The following is a 20,793-nucleotide window of genomic DNA, read 5'->3' on the forward strand; positions in this document are numbered from 1 at the left end:
AACGAATGCCGCCCTCTGGCGGGGTGCAGCTGAGACTCGACTGTTGCACGAATATCGCATGAGGCGGCCGAAGACAACTGGTATGGAGGCAGTCATCGGTCTGGCATTTTAGATTATTCTCGGCTATTTCTGTATAACGTTTCACTGTAATCATAAACAAGCATTACTTCACTTTGTTTCTCTTTACAAAAGTTAGCGAATATAGTTAGAAAAAGATACATCATTCGGTGGCAAAACAAGAGAGAATAAAATAAGGGGGCGCTGTGGTAAGACACAGGACCTGTTTTCGGGAGGAAGGCAGTCCAAAACCTCGTCCAATCATCCAGATTTACGGTTCTCAAGGTTTACCAAACACGCTTAAGGCACATGCTGGACCAGTTCCTTTTGTAATGGCACGGTCGATTCACTTCCTCAATCTGAGCTTGTGCTCCATCTCTACGGGCCACATCGACAGGAAATTAAAGTATGAATATTATGCATATTGAAATATATCTCCCGCCCCTTCTTCTTCTCCCGCGGGGTATCAGTAGTTTCGAAAACTCGAGCCTTATTTTCTCTTAATATTACGTGCATCCTTGTTACGCGGTATATCATGTTCTTCACACGGTTAACAGTTTTATCGAGATTGTTTAGACAATGGTGGTCACATTAACACAAATGCACGAGGTTCATTCTGAAACTAATGCAGCCTTTTTTTTCTTTTATTGAACGGCTGTCCGAGCCAGATTATAATGGCGTACAACTATCTTTTGAATATTCCTCCTAAGATCCTGTTTGTTCGTTGTCTTGTGACAGCAACAGTAGGGGAGTGTTTCAATATGGGGTCTGACACAGAGGGACGTATAAAACAGATTCTGAACAAATTGCACCTATTGAAATCCATCGATGCTTGCTAAAGGTTTATGGAAACGATTCAGTAGGCGTAGATAATGTGAGGCTGTGGGTACTGCATTTCAGTAGTGGTGAAAAGGATGTGCATGACAAACCACATCCCTCTCGATTCTGCTCCGCTGCCATCCCGCATAATGAACAGTGTTTGGATCAACTCATCCATGATGATCGGTGACCAAGGAATTGTGTGCCCAGCTGAATGTCAGCTGCAGTGACTTACACAAGGTGTCGAGACCTCCTCGACCAATAACGAGGCCGAAGATTACAATTTTCTGAACACCATCACAACCGGAGGTGGGCCGTGGTTTCACCACTACGAACAAGGATCCGAGAGACAGTCCATGGAGCGGCGACATGCGAATTCTCGAAGAAACAAGTAGTGCAAGACATATCCATCTGCAGGCAAAATTGTGCGCCCAGGGTTCGGCAGATTGTGGTTCTTTTGAATGTATAGGAGTCCAAAGCAATTGTCCATTCAGAAAACTACAAGAAGACACTGAATAGACTGAAAGCCCGAATTTTCAGAGTCATGCCAGAGAAGTAGAAAACTTCTGCTTGTAACATGATAACGCCAGGGCCCCCAACAGTTTTTCAATCTTGGAGCTTATTTCCAAAATGGGCTGGACTGTCCAACTATATCTACCGTACAGGTTTCCATTCTTTTGAGCCTGCGGAAAATGTACTACGTGCCAACATTTATCAGACCCAGAAGCTGTCATCAAAGCTGTAAGACAGTGCCTAGCATCAGCTGGTTTAGCTTTTTACGAGCGCAAGAGGCAGGCTCTTATGCACCACTGGCACAGGTGCATAACGAGCGGTGATGACTACGTAGAAAAATGAAAGTATATAGCTAAATTCTTGTTCTATTTAAGTCTGTTTTTGTGGTTTCTGTATCTGTCGTAGTTTCCACGAAAATAAACGCATATCAACTGTTGCAGGCCTTCTCTCAACATAGATGTGCCTACGAGGCGCGGAAGCGACGGCACAGTGCAAGTCTTTGGCCACTGTTTACAAGGCCCTCAACTGGATGGTGGGCAGCAGCGCTGGGTAACTGGCCAGTGGGCATCTGCTACTGGAGTAGGCGGCTGCCGGCCGCAGGGCTCGGCCCTTTGTGTGACTCAGGGCCGCTCTTCATTATGTGAGTGTACCACTCGAAGCGCTCTCTGCGGAAGTTTCGCACAACGCCGGGGAAATTGCGTGAATCCAACAAATCTCGGCTGGTCCTCCGTCTTCTGTTTTGTCACCATCCAATTTCCGCTTTGCTCCTGCTGTGAATGCTGCAGACTCGATCTGTACTCATTTGCAAGTGGTTCTTCTAATATCTGTTAATCTTAATTGTTAATTAGCATACATGCTCAGTTTTTTGTACACTTGTTTCATTGATTGGTCCATAAAATTTCACAGCTACTTGGATTATATAATTCTACACCAAAGCACAATAAAATAAAACAACTGCACGTACAGAATGATAGTGAATTTTCTGTAGTTCATCAAAGTTTCCAAAAGTTGCTCGTCTACGTGCTTTTCTTTTTTTACAGCGTCTTCTTCCAAACATCACTGGGTAAAGCTCTCGTAACGAAACTAATGGGAACTGCTGACTTCATTTTGGTTGCGCTCGGCGAACGTCTCATTTTCCTTTGAGTTTATTGAATTACCGTTGACCTTGGATCATCCACTGTAAATGTGAGAACCACTGATTTCAGTAGCACTGTACTTGTTCGGCCTTTTTATTGACATAAACTTCCTTACAGATATTATAATTTTATCCTATTATGTCACTCCAGTACGTCACAAGAACCCCATTTCTGGTGACTGCACTTCTCTTAAGCTGTTACCTAGATGTTCGCATCTCATTTCCGTAAAACAGAGCCCGTTTAGGGATGTTATGCATTCGGGCGTTACGTCCTTTACTCATACGTTCCCCATTGTGCCTATGAATGCGTAAATTGAGTTTCATTTTTTCCTGGATATTTTCCCTACGTCAGCACTGAACGTTTTAACATATATGTTACAACTCAAGTGTGTTAATGAATTTACCCTGAAGAGTGGCAGCTAGAGGGGCTTCGGTGAATACTTCGATGGCAGCGGTAATGAAGATGATGGTCTTCGGTATGATGGAAGAGAAAAAGAGTAGTCGTCCAAACCATTGCCTTTTGGTGAATATGATCCTGGAGGGCTAAGGGAGATATTCCCGACAGAAAAACGCGCATGTTAGGAGGCGGTCCCATCATATTACTCACCCTCATATGGAAATATGCACACAAACTCAGCAGATTAATGGCAACAGATACGTGAATATTTGTGAAAATTGCCACACGAAGGAGAATGTGTATGATTGAAACGAACTTAACAGCACACTCTGGATTGCCAGAATACAACTGGAAGACAGTTCACATACTGGATTTATCGTAATGTCAAATGATGATATTCTGACAATTACGAACACGTTGATAAGGAACGTACCGAATTTTACAACACCCGGAGAGCATTGCGCAGAGATTCACGGTTGACATCGGATTCGTATATGATGGAAAGGTGAGAACACAATTGTTATAAAAACAGTGAGTACGCTACTGCATACTTCCAAGAATCGATTATATCCCCGAATCATCGCACAACTATCCCTTGCTTGTACAGAGAAAATAAGATGGAAATACACATGCACAAGCGGTCAAGTCATACAGGTATATCTTCCTCCCGCTTTTACTTTCATGACATTCTTGCTTAAAGTCTCGATCCCAACGCCACAGATCTGTGACATCGCCACCTGGACGCCCTCACTAGCCTACAACCTCAGCGGCCACGACTCTCGAGACGAGTCGTGCCATTTGAAGACATGTCGATTATGACGCTTGAATGTTGCGGCTATATGCGGAGTACGGAGCGAGTAGACACACGTAGTAGTAGTAGTAGTAGTAGTAGTAGTAGTAGTAGTAGTAGCTTTATTCATCCGTAGATCTCTTTTTACAAGGATATAGGACATGTCAAAGTATTTACACGTTTAGACCAATTTAAAATAAACTAATTTGTATACACTTACAGACTTCTAGTTAGTGACATCATTAGATTTACTCCTGATATACAATACTTTTTTTTGCAAATAACTTACTACATAATGTAATGCCACACTGTGCACTCATATCTCACTGCTGTCACTGCAAACACTATACACACATTGTTTCGTAACACTTCACTCACTGCACGCGCGCGCGCGCGCCCACACACACACACACACACACACACACACACACACACTGGTGATCTCTGGGCCATTTTCTGTACCGATTTGTATCCTGAAATACTACGTCAGCATCCCTTTATAATGAGTGAGATGTTGAGCTCAGAAAGAGGAAGAGGTGTTAGTACTGTGCTATGCATAGCTTGGGGGTAAGTTTTTCTAGAAAAGGAAAAAAGAAGGAAAGGAACAGTGTGAAAGCGTTATGTGAAATGTCGAATGTTTTTAATTATTATTAGTTATTTGTATAACTTTTTTAAACAAACCCCTACTCTGTTTTGTCTAAGTAATCCTTCAATGTATAAAATGTATTGCATAACAGGTACTTTTTTGCCTTTTTAAATAAGTGTATTTCTGCAATTTCTTTAATCTCTTTTGGTAATTTATTGTACAGTTTTATTCCTTGGTAGAAAAAGCTGCTTTGAGTTTTATGCTTATTTTTTCTTGGTAAATGCAAGTAAAGTCCATCTCTTGTTGCATGGTCATGGACAGAGCTGTATGTGCAATAATTACTAATGCTATTTTTGATGTGTACAACTGACTGGTAAATGTATTCACATGGAGCAGTTAAAATCCCCAGTGTTCTGAACAGATCTTTACAATGAGCTTGACTAGTATTTTTGGTTATTATCCTTATGACTCTTTTCTGGAGTTTGAAAATTGTGTTCATATTTTGTGCAAAATTGTTATCCAAAAAAGAATGCCATCGCTAAGAATTGAGTGTAGATATGAATAATATGTAACTAAAAGACACTGCATGTTACACGTTGATGATGGAATTCCTCAGGGCATAACATGCTGATGACGTTCTGTTTTCAAGTACCTTTGTGTGTTCACACCACTTCAACTGAGATTTCATATTCATTCCTAGAAATTTGGCATTTGTTACACAGTCTATAGAGGTGCCACCTACATTTAATTTAACATTGTCATTTTTCCTCTTCAAACTGAAATTCACGGCATTTGTTTTCTTTATGTTCAATGTCACTTTATTACTTATTGACCAATCAAAAACTTCCTTGGGAGTTTCATTTGCTTTCTCGGCAACGAGTTCTCTTGTTTTCTCAGTGACTATAATACTTCTGTCATCAGCGAAGAGAATTTTTTCACCATGAGTAACACTACAGGGAAAGTCATCGATGTATATAAGGAACAGTATTGGTCCTAATATGCTACCTTGCGGAACCCCTATATTAATGTATTTTGGTTCTGATAAGTGTTTTACTAAATGTTTAGATCTATTTGAAGTATGTGTTATCTCTACTCTTAGTACCCTATCTGCTAGGTATGATCGAAACTAGTCATTAGCTACCCATCTCATTCCCAACGCTTCTAATTTATTTAATAGAATCTTGTGGTCGACTGTATAAAAGGCCTTACAAAGATCCAAAAATATGACTGTGACACGCTCATTTTTGTCAAGCGCGTCAAGTACAACTTTTGTAAATTCTAATATGGCTGACTCCGTATTTTTACCACTTCAGAAACCAAACTGTGATTCGCTTAAAAGATTCAGGTAATTCATTAATCTGCCTTTCATAATTGCTTCTATTATTTTTGAGAATGGTGACAGCAGGGAAATGGACCGGTAATTTTCTATGTCTTCTGCATTACATTTCTTAAGTAAAGGTACAACTCTTGCCTGTTTTAACTGCTCTGGAAATGTCCCTGATGTGAATGATTCATTTATTACATTTGTTAAGGGGTCTTGTATAATCCCTATGCATTGTCTTAGTAGACACATTGGTACTTCATCTAAGCCTAATGACTTTTTATTTTTTAGTTTTTGAACAGTTTTATTGAACTCATTCTCTGTGGTTGGAACTAACATCATTGTATTTAACGCAATATTATTTAGAGGTGTTATTTGTTTTTGGGAATTTTTGCTGTAACTTCTCTACAATACTTGAAAAAGTGCTCGTTTACGTAGTTTGCTAAGTCTTGTGGATCATTTATTACTTTATTCTCCCCCTCCCCTCAGCAGTATATTATTCTGTGTTTGTTTGTTTCTCCCCGCTTCCTTTTTTATAACGTCCCAGACTGCTTTGCTATTATTCTCTGCATTGTATATTATTTTGTCATTAAATGACTTTTTGCAGCAATCAGCACGTTTCTATAGATCTTTTTGTATCTATGACAGAAATTTAAGAATTCTGGATGATTGCGACTCTTTCCATGGAACTGAGGTATGTAAGTGTTTGGGAGGACTTCTTAATACCTGCTGTTATCCATATGTTTTTGCGAAATTTTGATAAAGACATGCATACTTTTGAAAATGCCTTTTCAAACTTCAATTTAAATTATGTGGAGAATTTAGAGAATTTCATATTCACAATGGTTTCCTTATACACTTCATCCCAGTTATGTTTTGCTAGATCTTTCGAAAAATCTTTTATTTTGATTTCTGATAGATGTCGTTTGTAGGCTTGTAGTTTAGGGAATGATTCGATGCCTGATTTTACTGTTGTTATTTGACAGAGATGGTCTGATAGCCCGAGATCTTTTACAGCTACATCACATTTTTCCTTGTCCATATTTGTGGCCACATGGTCAATTAATGATGCAGTCATTGTAGTAATCCTTGTTGCACTATTGACCAATAGGGACATTCCAAAATTTTGAAGGATATTTATGAGGGTGCTGCTGGATTCATTTATAATATTAGTGTTAATGTTAATGTCCCCACACAGAATTATGTTGAACTTTGTACTTGAGACTTTCTCTAGAACTTCTGTTAATTTATTGAAAAAAGTGTCCACACTTCAACTGGGAGATCTATAGACACACAAAACGATTAATTTCTTGGTGATATCAAGCCCTGTTAATTCAATAGCTGATATTTCAAAGTGTTTCTCTTCACTTACTGTACTGAGGTCATGTCTTGATTTGAACTGTATTCCTTTTCTGATATAAATGCTTGACATCTGAACAGTCTGTTAAAGACGGGTGTGTAGTGAACGTGGCAAAAAGACGCGAGTTTATCGGTGCCTGGTGCCTGTTGTAGCGTATCAGATATTTCACAATAATTCCGACATCAATAGTACCCAGGGTGGATTTATAATTTTGCAGAAAGTGTATTTCCGGATGCGTAAGCGGGACGGTCGTATATTTGTGAAGAACGAACGTCACGTCATCTGGAGCAGTACGTGACTATAGACGGGCTACTGAGAATCACATCACGCCGATATAAACGTGGGGCGAAAGGCACCAATCAGTTTCGGCCAGGTCTGTACGGAGATAAATGCACCACATAGGCTTCAGCAGACGACGGCAGACATCCCAAACAGAGCCTTTCTACGACATGCGGGAAGGCCAACATTGGAACTTCTATGGTTGAGCTCCAGTCTAATTCATTGTGACGGAAATTGCTATGTAGAGTTACAGATCACAGCGCCGGTGGTACAGAACACCACAAATGGAGTCTGCGGGAGGGTTTCTTATTTCAAAAAGTGTCAGAATTAGCCGAACCAGTTATTTACATGTTTGCGCAACAGAATGCTTAATACTTAGCGGGGCAGCTAGTTGTTCTGCAGCGTGTTTGCGTAACAAACGGAGCTACCGAGTAAACTCCAACTGTTCCTAGCTGCTTCGCGAGAGAAACAAAGAAACATAATATTTACAAAAATCGATACACAAGCAGCTTGGGTGCTTGGAGAACAGTCTGAGCTGTGAGAAGCAAACACTTTGAGAGTAGATAGAGCGCTGTCTTGTTGTCTTGGCAAAGTTTGCATTCTATCTGCTAATTTAATTACACTAATGCTAATTATGTACTACGAGCAGATAGATAAAATCAATTAGTTTACTCTGCCGTGCAGTTCTAGGCGCTACAGTCTGGAGCCGAGCGACCGCTACGGTCGCAGGTTCGAATCCTGCCTCGGGCATGGATGTGTGTGATGTCCTTAGGTTAGTTAGGTTTAATTAGTTCTAAGTTCTAGGCGACTGATGACCTCAGCAGTTAAGTCGCATAGTGCTCAGAGCCATTTGAACCAACCAATTAGTTTACTCTATCGCACTCGGTTTCATTGTGAAAAATAGACATACTTGGAACGTCTGTGATTCCTGAACTACTCGTTATCGATGAGACATTCCGATACAAGCTTTTCACAGTTTCCGTACATCGCTTCTGAATGTGCCAGGGCAGTTCCTTCTACAGCGATACAACCGATCTTGGTCCACATACCTTCCCAAATCTTTTCAGCTCTCTTTCTGATGACCTCGTTGTCGACAGGGCCCTCTTCCTTCCTTCCTTCCTTCCCCCCCCCCCCCCCCCCCTTCCCTTCTTTCTTTCTTTCCTTGGCTACACTGCAATACAGTATGTTTAGTTACTAGTATTTTTTTGAGAAGACAGTATGTAGCAACCATTCCTCTTTTTCAGTAACCTACCACATTTTCCGTTCCCAACTAATACCATGTCGTAAGGATCAAAAACGAACTCAGTTTTCGGTATCTGATGATGGCTGATAACTTAATTTTACATTTTTGCACGTGTTTGGTTGTGGCTTTCGTCACAATGAAATGCAAAATACACTCATACCGAAATCTACAAAATTAAACAAAAAAGGGAAAAAAAGAAGCAACGGTAGTGAGTTGAGTACGATGCAAAATTAAACTGTGCTCGTTTCTCGACTGGAAAAGGACGGAACGAAGTTGATATAAAAACTGCACCAAGTCTTTATTGCTCCTGTAGAAATAACGGCATGGAAAACGTAGGGTTTACCTTATAAATAAAACATTAACTCCGTGCCTATGGAAAACGACAGAAATGAACCAACTGCTGCGAAACGCCGCGCAACGGCAAACGACGAAGCGGATAAGCAAACGAGCCGTAAGCACTGGGACTTAGCGGTCTGAATCCAGTCCTGTATAATTTAATGCGAAAGCGAGCAAACATGATGACCACTCTTTTGGCATTTCGTCGCGTGTGCACCATTCGATTACTTCACTACCGCTGTAAAACATTTGCTACTCTTAAGTGAAAGCTGAGTCGGTAGCCACTTTAAAATTCATCAGTTCTATTCAGTGAATCAATAAGATTAATACAAAACGGTTGTATAGGCGCATATGATTGCGGCCAGATTTTGTACGCCTGACACTTGGTAATATGTACAGTCGGTCAGGCAGTAGGTTTTTCACGTATCCTCATGTCAAGAGCGTACTTCACGATTCAGGGAAAACAGCGGCCACTAACTATCGTGAACGCGAATGTGTTGATGACAGATGGCGTCGCCGATTAACGCCAGTCGAAACATAGAGTAAATGAACTACTTATCGGCGTATCACGCCCTCCTCCCATGCTAGACAACACCAGCTTACTTTATTTACTCCACAACACATTATAAATTAAAGTCCACCGTATCGTTTTAGTGTCTTGTATGTTACGACTAATAGCAGCAAGTACTGTACAGAATTTGATACGGTTTTTGTTAACAGATTGACAGAAAACTGTTTGGAGTAGTTACCAACTAAGTACGGTAACATATCGATGAACTGAGACACGCGCTGACAGGATCGTAAGAGGTCGGCCATCTTAAACGTGAATCCTTGGAAGAAAGAGGCCGTAGTTCTCGCAAAACCTTGTTGCGTGAATTTAGAAAACCTGTATTCGAAGAAGACTGTGCGACCATTAAGCTGCCACTATTAGGCCACGTACAGAGGAATACGGAGTTATTTTTCCATTGCTCAGTATGTGAATGGTATTGGAAACAAAATCGCTAATACTGGAACGATAATCCTTCGCCATGCACTATACATTGGTTTGCGGAGCATACACGTGGACGTAAAATCGGTAAGCAATCATACCACCCGCATATACCAAATCAATGAGGCGCAGAAGCTACCAGGCCTCACGTGTATCTCTGCTGACCGTGTGCTAAACGTTTCAGGGACTAGGGTGGATTCACGAACATCGCCAGTGGACTCTCTAAGCATGGTAAAAGGTCGCTTGAACCGAAAACTCGTGTGGCACGATGGTACACTTTGACGACAGGGTACAATTATGTAGAAAACCAAATGGAGCTGCATGTCCGGCCTGCCGAAGAAACAGATCTTATACAGGTGATGGAGAAATTCTCGTGCGGAGGATGTTAACACTTGATACAGAGGGGACCCTGGTACGTTGTCCATCGTCTCTCATCCGCAAACTAATTTATTCGCCAATCACGTGCATTCGTTCGTCAGCCTACAGCAGCCTGCAGCTGACCTGGACCTTCAGGAAGATAATGCCTTATCCTACCGCTCGTCAGTTTATATCCACACCAAAAACACACAAGACACTTAAGGGTGCATGGCACAGTGTTCTTTGTGCACCATGGTCACTTCCCCACGTTCATATTAGACTCACGAATAGTGTGCGGGAAGAACGCTTGACATGAGCTCGAGTCTCTCTAATTTTACAGACGTGGTCTTTTAGCGAGATATGCGTAGAAGGAAGCAATATGTTGCTTGATTCTTCTAGAAACGTACGCTCTAGGAATTTTAACGGTAGACCAAAACCATAATGTACAACGCCTGTGTTGTAGCGTCCGCCACTGGGGATGGATGAACACCTCTGTGGTACCTTCGCACTTACTAAGCGTGACGAAACGCTTTGCTCTTCTTTGAATATTCTCCATTTTCTCTGTCAGTCCTGTCTGGTATAGGTCCCTGACTGGCTAGTAATACTCAACTGTCGTTCGAACGAGGGTTTGATAAGCTACCTAGTTCGTCGGTGCACTATACTTTCTGAAGATTCTTCTCAAGAATTTCAGTCTGGTATTAGGTTTTTTCTGTGATTAGTTTTATGTGGTCAATCCGATGAAAATCGGTCCGGAAGCATCCCCAGATGTTTGATGAGCGCGACTACTTGTGGTGATTGTTCGGCACTCGTGTTACTGTACCAGAATTATTTGAATGCATTAAAGAGCTTGTGTTCCTCCACAGGCAACGTCACTTCACTTCCACTGAGCACACTGGAGACTCCATCGAGGGTTATGAGCGTGTCTCGGACCTAGCTCCGACCAAATTAGGTGAGTAGTTGGCAGCCGTTGATTGGGATGCCTCCAATTGCCTTCGGAGTGTCATGGAGTCCGTGCAATGGTGCACCGCCGTGGCGCCACACGATGTCGGTGTCACGTTTAATTGCTGAGGAGCGTGTAAACTCTACAGGCACAGCAAAACGTTTGGTGAAGGGAACTCTCTCTTGTCTGATACGTAGGATTGAGGGTAGTCCGCATGGAAAATATGTGATGGAATCTGTGTGCACGAATAATCACATTATCAACCATATGGAACACAAACTCGCAGCTGTGTTCTCTAAAATCTAGTTTGGTTTCAGAAAAAAAGAAAAGAAACGAGGAAATAGAGAAGGAATACTAACTGTAAAATTAGTTGCAGGGAGATAAAGGGAAGAAACTTTAAACATGTATAGAATTGGAAGGAAAATCAGCATTGGCCGTATTTTGTTGTTTTATTGTCAGTAAAATCGATTTTGCTGACAATAAAACAACAAAATACGGCGAATGCTAATTTTCCTTCCAATTCTATCCACTATTTGGTCGTGGTGCACACAGCACGCCATGGAGTCGCCAATCAATAAAACTTTAAACATGTATATAGCTTTCTTAGATATAACAAAAGCTTTTGACAGTATGGGGAAAAATCTGTGAAGCACTGAAGAAAGGAGGAACAGAATAGAGATGCGTAATATTGGCATAGGGTCTGCAGAAAAAATGGGAGGACTGTTACTAGTGTATGACCATAAGAAGCACAAATCAAGAAATGAACGCACCAAAGTGGTGCGTTATCTGCTTTTATTTCTACTATATGCATGGAGTTGGTTGAGATGTGCGAGTATGTGCAGGTGATTAGCTATTAGAACATGTTGATTGATTTACGTACGTAGGAAGTAATAATACTCGAAATGAGAGGACGACATGGAATAAGAAACAGAACTGCGCTACAAAAGGGTGATTTCAATAAAAAGAAGATACTATATTCTAAAAGTGACTATATCTGGCAGCGTATGTTTGGAGCGTAGCATTATAGGGACGCGAAAATGGGGATTAAGGTACAGAAACGACAGAAATATTTTAAGATGTAATTACCAGATCACAAGTAATGACATCCGCAGAAGAGTACGTGAACACAGAAGTTTGTAAGAAGCTTCATCAGAAAAGAGCAAATGAGAGACATTAGTACCATTTGCTTCCTTATGGTGAGTTCAAAAGCCTCAAAAAATCTTGTGCAGTATAAAACCAGTAACTTGCAGAGGGTATCACCACATATTCTTTCACCTGGGATGCTTTATTCTTGAGTAAGTCTATCTATTATTTTGCCATGAGTAGCTAGTTACGCCTTGAGTGCTATATCAACGGAAAGTGACGTACATAAAGACAACGACTGAGGTACATAAATCCAATTACGACATGTCACATGTAATACCTACATGCAAGCAGATATCTGAAGGAATCCTGACTGAAGTGATGCATAGGGATCCATTGTCGCCAATTATACTGCTGCCAACCCACCCTTGTTTTGACACATAAGTAACCGCAAATAAATTGAATTCCACTCCAATATGCATATCAAAGAAAAATCTCCGACGCTTATAGCGATGAATAAGTGTCGATCTCCCAATATCGACCACTTGACTACAGCCATAGAAATGCAGTCTTCACGACCAGCACATTATTCCGTCGGCTTGCTTTACCTCTAGATGCTAAGGATCTCAAATATTCGCACGCTACTAAACACTTGTCGGATGAATGTTGTATGCCTTCTCATTACCAAATGCGACTAACTTTCTGAGATTTCTCAAAATATATCAAAGTACATTAGTTAATAATAGTTACAGCCGAATACGTTGGGCACAAAACGAGGCAACGTCGTTGTCAATAAAGGGAAAAGTAAAAACGTCTACTGCAGACACCGTGTGACGCTGCACCTTCTAACAGAGAGTGCCCTCGAATGGACCTCCCGTAAATCACGAGCCATCTGTCTCAGCACGCTCCATTCTGATCTAGATATGATGGACCCAGAAACGAAAAGTGTTCGCACTCGCAGGGGAACAGAGAAGAAGGCACAAGCAGGTCACAGAAGAAGAAACCAATTCCGGCAGAACGCTGCCAAAACACAAATCTCAACGGGTGAGGCGAAAGTGCTTCTATTCCAGTATATACCGCAATTTTCCGAATGGGATGCCCCTCGTATACTATACGATCGCTGGATATAATGTTATTGATCATACGGATGGGTGTGAAACGGAAACGGTGACACCACTACTTCTTCGCTTAAGAAACCAAAGAGGAAAACTATAAAAAACGGGTATTTTTAAAGAGACTAAGCCTTTTAAAGATGGGGCAATGATTTTGTAAAGCGTTTGACTGATATTAAACAGCCTTACAAAGTAATTTCGGGTTTATCTTCGTCAAAAATAAAACACTTCTTGTCGATTGGTCAGAAAATCCTATTTCCTACCATCAAATATCATATTACGGCAGACTAATCACGTGTACTATAGTCATTCGAATTATCTTAAACGCAGACGTATAGCAGTCGGAGGGTCGGTCGGTTGACGTACGGGAGCGGACCAAACAGCGAGGTCATCGGTCCCACGGGATTAGGGAAGGAGGTCGGCCGCGTGCATTCGAAGGAACCTTCCTGGCATTTGACTGAACCGAATCAGAGAACTCAGGGACAACCTAAATCAGGGTGGCTGGCCGCGGATTTGAAGCGTCGTCCTCCCGAATGAGAGTCCAGTGTGCTAACACTATGCCACCTCGTTCGGTAGCAGTCGGAGGAAGGCGCAGTGATGGGCTGTAAACATCTAAAACTGATATTCTACAGTCACAAAAAAGAAGCACTTAAATTTTTATCTAAAGCATGTAAGGACGATCTCGCTGCAAAAACTGAGTGAACAGTAACTGTAAAACGTGGTTTTAATACTGCTTCAGCATACAGTGCACATAAATTTCCCATTACTGAAGCACTTTATAGAGAAATTTGAGAATAATCATTACAAATAATTAAAGAAAATGAGTCACGGTAAAGAAATTGTAATATGGTCATTTTTATGCGCTACTGACAACGATATGAGCGCTTTTTGGGGACAGAAATTCTTATAGTAAACCCCGCCTTCAGTTATGAAAATGCTCTTCTGTTGTTGTTTAATACAACTCGATTACTGTAGGTCGATCTTCGGCATTAACCGTTTTTTAACGTGCCATAAAAATATACTTAGCTAATATACTTGTTACGTTAACTTCGAAGGAACTTTGTAAAATAAAAATTGTTGTGGTGTTGTTGTGGTCTTCAGTCCAGAGACTGGTTTGATGCAGCTCTCCCTGCTATTCTATCCTGTGTAAGCTTCTTCATCTTCCAGTACCTACTGCAACCTACATCCTCCCGAATCTGCTTAGTGTATTGATCTCTTGGTCTCCCTCTATGATTTTTAACCTCCACGCTGCCCTCCAATGCTAAATTTGTGGTCCCTTGATGCCTCAGAACATGTCCTACCAACCGGTCCCTTCTTCTTGTCAAGTTGTGCCACAAATTTCTCTTCTCCCCAGTTCTGTTCAATAACTCCTCATTAGCTATATGATCTACCCATCTAATTTTCAGCATTCTTCTGTAGCACCACATTTCGAAAGCTTCTGTTGTCTTCTTGTCCAAACTATTTATCGTCCATGTTTCACTTCCCTACATGGCTACACTCTATACAAATACTATCAGAAACGACTTCCTGACACTTAAATCTACACTCGATGTTAACAAATTTCTCTTCTTCAGAAACGCTTTCCTTGCCATAGCCAGTCTACATTTAATATCCTCTGTACTTCGACCATCATTAGTTATTTTGCTCCCCCAAATACCAAAACTCATCTACTACTTTAAGTGTCTCATTTTCTAATCTAATGTCCTCAGCATCACCTGATTTAATTCGACTACATTCGTTTATCCTCGTTTTGCTTTTGTTGATGTTCATCTTATACGGTCCTTTCAAGACACTGTCCATTCCGTTCAACTGCTCTTCCAGGTCCTTTGCTGTCTCTGATAGAATTACAATTTCATCGGCGAACACGTCAGTTTTCTTTCTCCTGATAACGGAGAATTGTAGAACCTAAAAAACTAATATCATTGATATACTGTAGTACGTAGTACTGTAGCAACTTAGTCATATTTTTTTAACAGACAAAGAAATGTCAAAAGAGTGTACATTAAAAAAAAAAGAAAACAAGGAAAGAAGTACAGGGTTAATCGTGCCACTTGCTACAAAGTCATTAGACAAGAAGCACAAGTCCGGATCGTGCGGTTTTAAGCCTGCTATTCCCGAAAGCGAGTACAGCATGCTAACCACTGCACCAATCTCACTCAGGAGGGCCAATATAAAAGTATGTTTCAATAGATAACAGCTGACGACAGACCCATGAGATTCAGAACGCATTGTATAGCAATGAAACGCATTGTATAGCAATGAAAAAGTGCTTTAATGATTGAAGGACGTGTTTTTTTAATCTCTGAACAATGTGACCGAGTTGTGGTTGTAAAAATTAACATTGTGGATTAACTGAAACACACATGCAGGCGGAAAGTACTCGCTATTTATCTGCACTGAGAATTTTCTGCAAAGCCGAGCTATAATGCAGTATTTCTCTTCGATTTGCAACTTGATAACAGCTCTTCAATTTGTTTTTATTAGCGAGAAGAAACTATAATGAGCACGAAAACACCGTTATTGGCTTTCAGATAATATTTCTAATGTAAGTAAACGGAAAGATGTTTGATCTCTCTACTTTACAAAGTCCTCCATGAACCGTGGACCTCGTCGCGTAGGGGTGGCTTGTGTGTCTCAAACGATACATTTACCCATACCTTGCGTGCAACCAGATCGTAATTTTTGCACCAATTTACTATTTTTAACAAGTTTTTTCTACTTAGGTAAAAGGTACAAATACACCGTCTTTACACGAAAGAGCTCTCTACAGTGAAGGCAAGCCAAGCTACAACCACACTCTGACTCGCTCGGTGCGGAACAGACCTGGAAACACTCGAATGTAACCAGATTATGCTGGTGGAATTACATTAAAAATGAGTCACAAAATAACTGATGACTGCAGAAATAAAGAAAATATAAAACCTAGACTTCCAATAATAAGAAAAGATTTTCTGAAAGGGGGAAATATTCCAACATCTAACATAAATTTAATTGTTAGGAAGCCTTTTCTGAAAAAAAAAAAAAATGTCTGGAGTGTAGCTTGGCATGGAAGTGAAACGTGAACAATAAACAGTACAAGAAAAGCATAGAAGCTTCAGAAATGAGGTGGTACAAAAGAATGCTGATAGCTAGATGTGATAATGAACAAAGAGGACTGCTTCGAATCGGGCATATCTCGATTAAAAGAAGGGATCGGTTATACTTCATGTTCTGGGGCATCAAGGAATAGTCAGTTTGCTAAGGGGGAACCGCGTGGGTAAAAATTAGTGAAATAATGTAGCTTAAAACTAAACACCAAAATAATCGTTCACTCAATCACTCGAATTCAATGACTCACTTTTAAGAGTTATTTCCTACATTATGGGGTAAAATACAAAGTTATACTTCATACGAATTTAGCAACAGACCACGATGTTGATACGTCATTCTAATGATACCTGATTATCGTATTAGCTCTCCTTCGTAATAATATGAAAGATAAATGTACGACAATCATAATAAAACAAGTGGCGAGTGAAGGATTTATACAGTGTACGATATGTCATCTGCATTCTTTCTAGTACCAGTTGCATTTATTTCGGACTGACAAAAGTCGCTCGTTTTGTTTCATATAACTTCTCGATGGAGTGTCATAATTAAGCACAGTAACTAACAAAATGACAATGTATGTTCTGAATTAGCTGGCTCAAAGCAACGAGATAACGAACATCCTCACATAGTGAAAATGGTGCAGCGTCGAGAATAAGATCTGAGCGCTTATGTAATCCCTTTTTTCATTAGCAGTATGTATTATATTAATATCAATAACATATCAATAGGGACAACGAAGTTATTTCAACATTTTTTAAGATGTGAAATGACTATATTAGCAATAAAAATAAAAGAAAGAAACCTAGTGCGAGACTCATACAGTACATGCGAGTACACTGTATATTGAACAATTATAATCATACAGAGGCATGTATCTAGTTTTAAGGTCAGCAGTATTAAGTTTATAAACGCAATTGACTTCACAAGTAATTATGGAATATATAAGAAAATTGTAACTTGACTTTAGATGTAACTTCAGATACAATCAAAACCGTAAGTCGTATACATGGCGAATGCATCAGTGCATTAATGAATCTAAAAGTGGTTGTGCTGTATGGAAACAGGAGCCACAAATTACAGAACAAAAGCACGTGCACGTAACTATTAATTAAACGTAAACAGACAACTCGAGATACGCGGAAGCTAAACGAACTGTTATTTTGCAAAGGCAGCTGCCGCGGTCAAAACGTACTCGTTAAACGGATATAAGAGTATTACGCCAGCTGAAGAAGGGTGAAAGGCTGAAACGCTTCTTGGCATAAATAAAACTACACAAAAAAGGTCGAATGCTGTGTTTCTTCGCGTAATTCAATCCACAGCCCAAGAGCATAGCCACTTGATTAAATTAAATACAATTAGGATTTAAAGCAAGTAATTTCTTTTGACGATTTCAGTGAAGATGAGGAAGCAGATTCCCATCTCAATGCGCTTTGCTCAGAAATTCTTTCAGCATGAATGGAAGAGGCCCTAGCAGTGTGTGCCTTCTATTTCTAAAATACAGACCATATTCCAATAAATGGATTTTTTGGCTATTAGGTCTTAAGTTTCATGTACAATGCTGTATGAGAACAGGTGTCCCCCCTGATTGATTAATGAAAATGTATCCTTAATCAAGAACAAATGGGGAGCAGATTGCGTCCACCGAGTTTGCTCGCGTGCGTCATTCATCAGTAGAGGCAGGCAAGTTGGAAGGGGCAAGTCGCCTGTCGGCGTCGCACGACTACCCACAGTCTTCTCTCTCCGGAACTGCGTCCGTTTAGAAGGCGACGAGATTAGCCGTCAGGTGCAGTGCTCTCTGTAATTTCCGGTCAAGGATTCTGACGGAAACCACAGCACCAAGAAAGAAATTCGTTTCCTGTTTACATCAAATTTAAGAAGAACGTTTTGTTCGCTAACGGACAGTCACTGATTAATGGATGAGCTAAAGCGAAATACTGCACGTCTACGGTCTTAATACATTTCCGAATACGTTATAATGCAAACATTGTGCTAATTACAAGTAATTATAACCGCTTTTGTGTATTCACGGTGAATGTAGTATGCTATAATAAAATTCTTTTTAATGTCGTGCAATACGTTGGCAAATACTCATCGTCCATTTGCAAAGACTGACGCACTCTCTGACATGTAATATGAAATGTAATAGCATCATTACTAATTCTGTAACGAGATGTCAGCTACGAATTTGTGTATGTGATCTACAACTTGTAAGTAGTGTATGGCTAGCTCGGCTTACAAGCAACCCGTCCAGTATACCTATAATGTTTTTATTTTGTTGTACAACTAAACTGATGGTGATATGTATTAAATAGAAGTACATCTCATTTCACCGTTCTCGACACAATGTAAGTTCTGTATTTTTATCCCTGGGAGATTACGAGATGGTATCTATAGAAGGGGGAGCTGGAAATAGCTGAATAAGGACACGGTAATTGAGCAGAGAAAATGAAGTGCATCATCGAGACAGCAAATGAAATGTTTCTTACATTAGGTTTAGGAAAGACAGTATGTACATATTACGTATTTTTCGGGCAGTCTTAGTCAAATATTCAAAACGAGAAGTTGTTAACACCATTATTAGTAAACTAAAGTGAAATTTATCACATTGTGTAGGTTAAATTTGAAAATTAAGGATTACATTATTCGTAACATTCGAAACATTTCTAGTCGCTGTAGAGACCATCACCTTCTCACGTCACGTGGCAAGAAGTATCGTACGGATGTCTTCGTCAAACTCTTGACACACTCAACATCGTCCATTGCATTAAATGGTGCTGTAAAATTTGGAGAAAATTCATGTCATAGCGGATATTCCTTTACTGATCAAGGTCAGTTGTCTGAACTCCACAGACTGTGATTCTGAGAAACTCTATCAAATATATGTCATATCGATGTCGTCGACAGAAATCTTATTCCATCGATTCGAGACAGCAAGAGTACGTAATGACAGACTTTGCTGCCCAGCATGAGCGCATTGTATTCAAAAATGGTTCAAATGGCTCTGAGCACTATGGGACTTAACTTCTAAGGTCCGCTCGGCCACAGCGGCCGGCGCGCATTGTATTCCTTTCCACCGACGTAACGTCCTCCTTCGCCGACGTTATTACTGTTCATTACACTACAGAGTGCACCGAGTGTAAGTACAGTGCATGCACAATTAAAAAAGTCATAAAAGATATATGACGCGCACAGATGACTGTGAGGGAAGCGATTCACAGTCTGAAATTGCAGTTATTTTAAAATGAATATGTAATTGCATAGTTTCCAGAATGAGATTTTCACTCTGCAGCGGAGTGTGCGCTGATATGAAACTTCCTGGCAGATTAAAACTGTGTGCCGGACCGAGACTCGAACTCGGCACCTTTGCCTTTCGCGGGCAAGTGGTCTACCAACTGAGCTACCCAAGCACGACTCACGCCCCGTCTTCACAGCTTTACTTCTGCCAGTACCTCGCCTCCTACCTTCCAAACTTTACAGAAGCTCTCCTGCGAACCTTGCAGAAAAGCTTCTGTAAAGTTTGGAAGGTAGTAGGCGAGGTACTGGCAGAAGTAAAGCTCGGAGGACGGGGCGTGAGTCGTGCCTGGGTAGCTCAGTTGGTAGAGCACTTGCCCGCGAAAGGCAAAGGTCCCGAGTTCGAGTCTCGGTCCGGCACACAGTTTTAATCTGCCAGGAAGTTTCAATTGCATAGTTATTTATTTGAGAGATTATTTAGTTATTTTCTTCAGGTTTTTTAATTAAATCGCCGTCCGCAGCTCGTGGTCGTGCGGTAGCGTTCTCGCTTCCCGCGCCCTGGTTCGATTCCCGGCGGGGTCAGGGATTTTCTCTGCCTCGTGATGACTGGGTGTTGTGTGATGTCCTTAGGTTAGTTAGGTTTAAGTAGTTCTAAGTTCTAGGGGACTGATGACCATAGATGTTAAGTCCCATAGTGCTCAGAGTCATTTGAACTATTTAATTAAATCGCTACCTATCTCTATTGAGGAATATTGAATTTTAAAGGAAGTATGTGTAATGATGCACATACAGCATGAGTCACAATTTCGGAAAATCAATCGATTATTTTGACCTTGTGTGTTTTTCGCTAAAAAGACACAAAAATTGTCTTACAACATTATAATATTTCGTATGTGCGTGTATCAAACTGTATATATTTTCATATACTTAATGAATATAAAATAAAATAATTTTATTTTTATCAAAGAACCAGAATTCTATATTGTTAACTAAAATTACCAGTTCGTAATGAATACAAAATTCATAAATCAAAGTTAAAAAGGGTTTCTAACGGGAATCGATCAGAAGGCTTCACGAAACCAAGCCTCACAAGGCGCTCCTTGAGCCACCACAGATTCTTTTAATACGTTTCAAATGTTTTTACTGAAGAGCGCTC

The 20,793-nt window shown here is 40.5% G+C and overlaps 1 protein-coding gene and 1 non-coding gene across 2 annotated transcripts in view; one reads left to right on the forward strand and one right to left on the reverse strand.

Annotated features, from left to right (window-relative positions):
* The window catches only part of LOC126195200 (protein furry), a 1,217,589-nt gene that overhangs the window by 922,002 nt on the left and 274,794 nt on the right, over nt 1-20,793 (reverse strand). The window lies entirely within an intron of this gene.
* Nucleotides 19,985-20,059, forward strand: Trnas-cga (transfer RNA serine (anticodon CGA)). The gene has a single exon. It is a non-coding gene; the product is annotated as a tRNA-Ser (tRNA).

This window comes from Schistocerca nitens, chromosome 1 (genome assembly GCF_023898315.1).
Source record: "Schistocerca nitens isolate TAMUIC-IGC-003100 chromosome 1, iqSchNite1.1, whole genome shotgun sequence".
NCBI lineage: Eukaryota > Metazoa > Arthropoda > Insecta > Orthoptera > Acrididae > Schistocerca > Schistocerca nitens.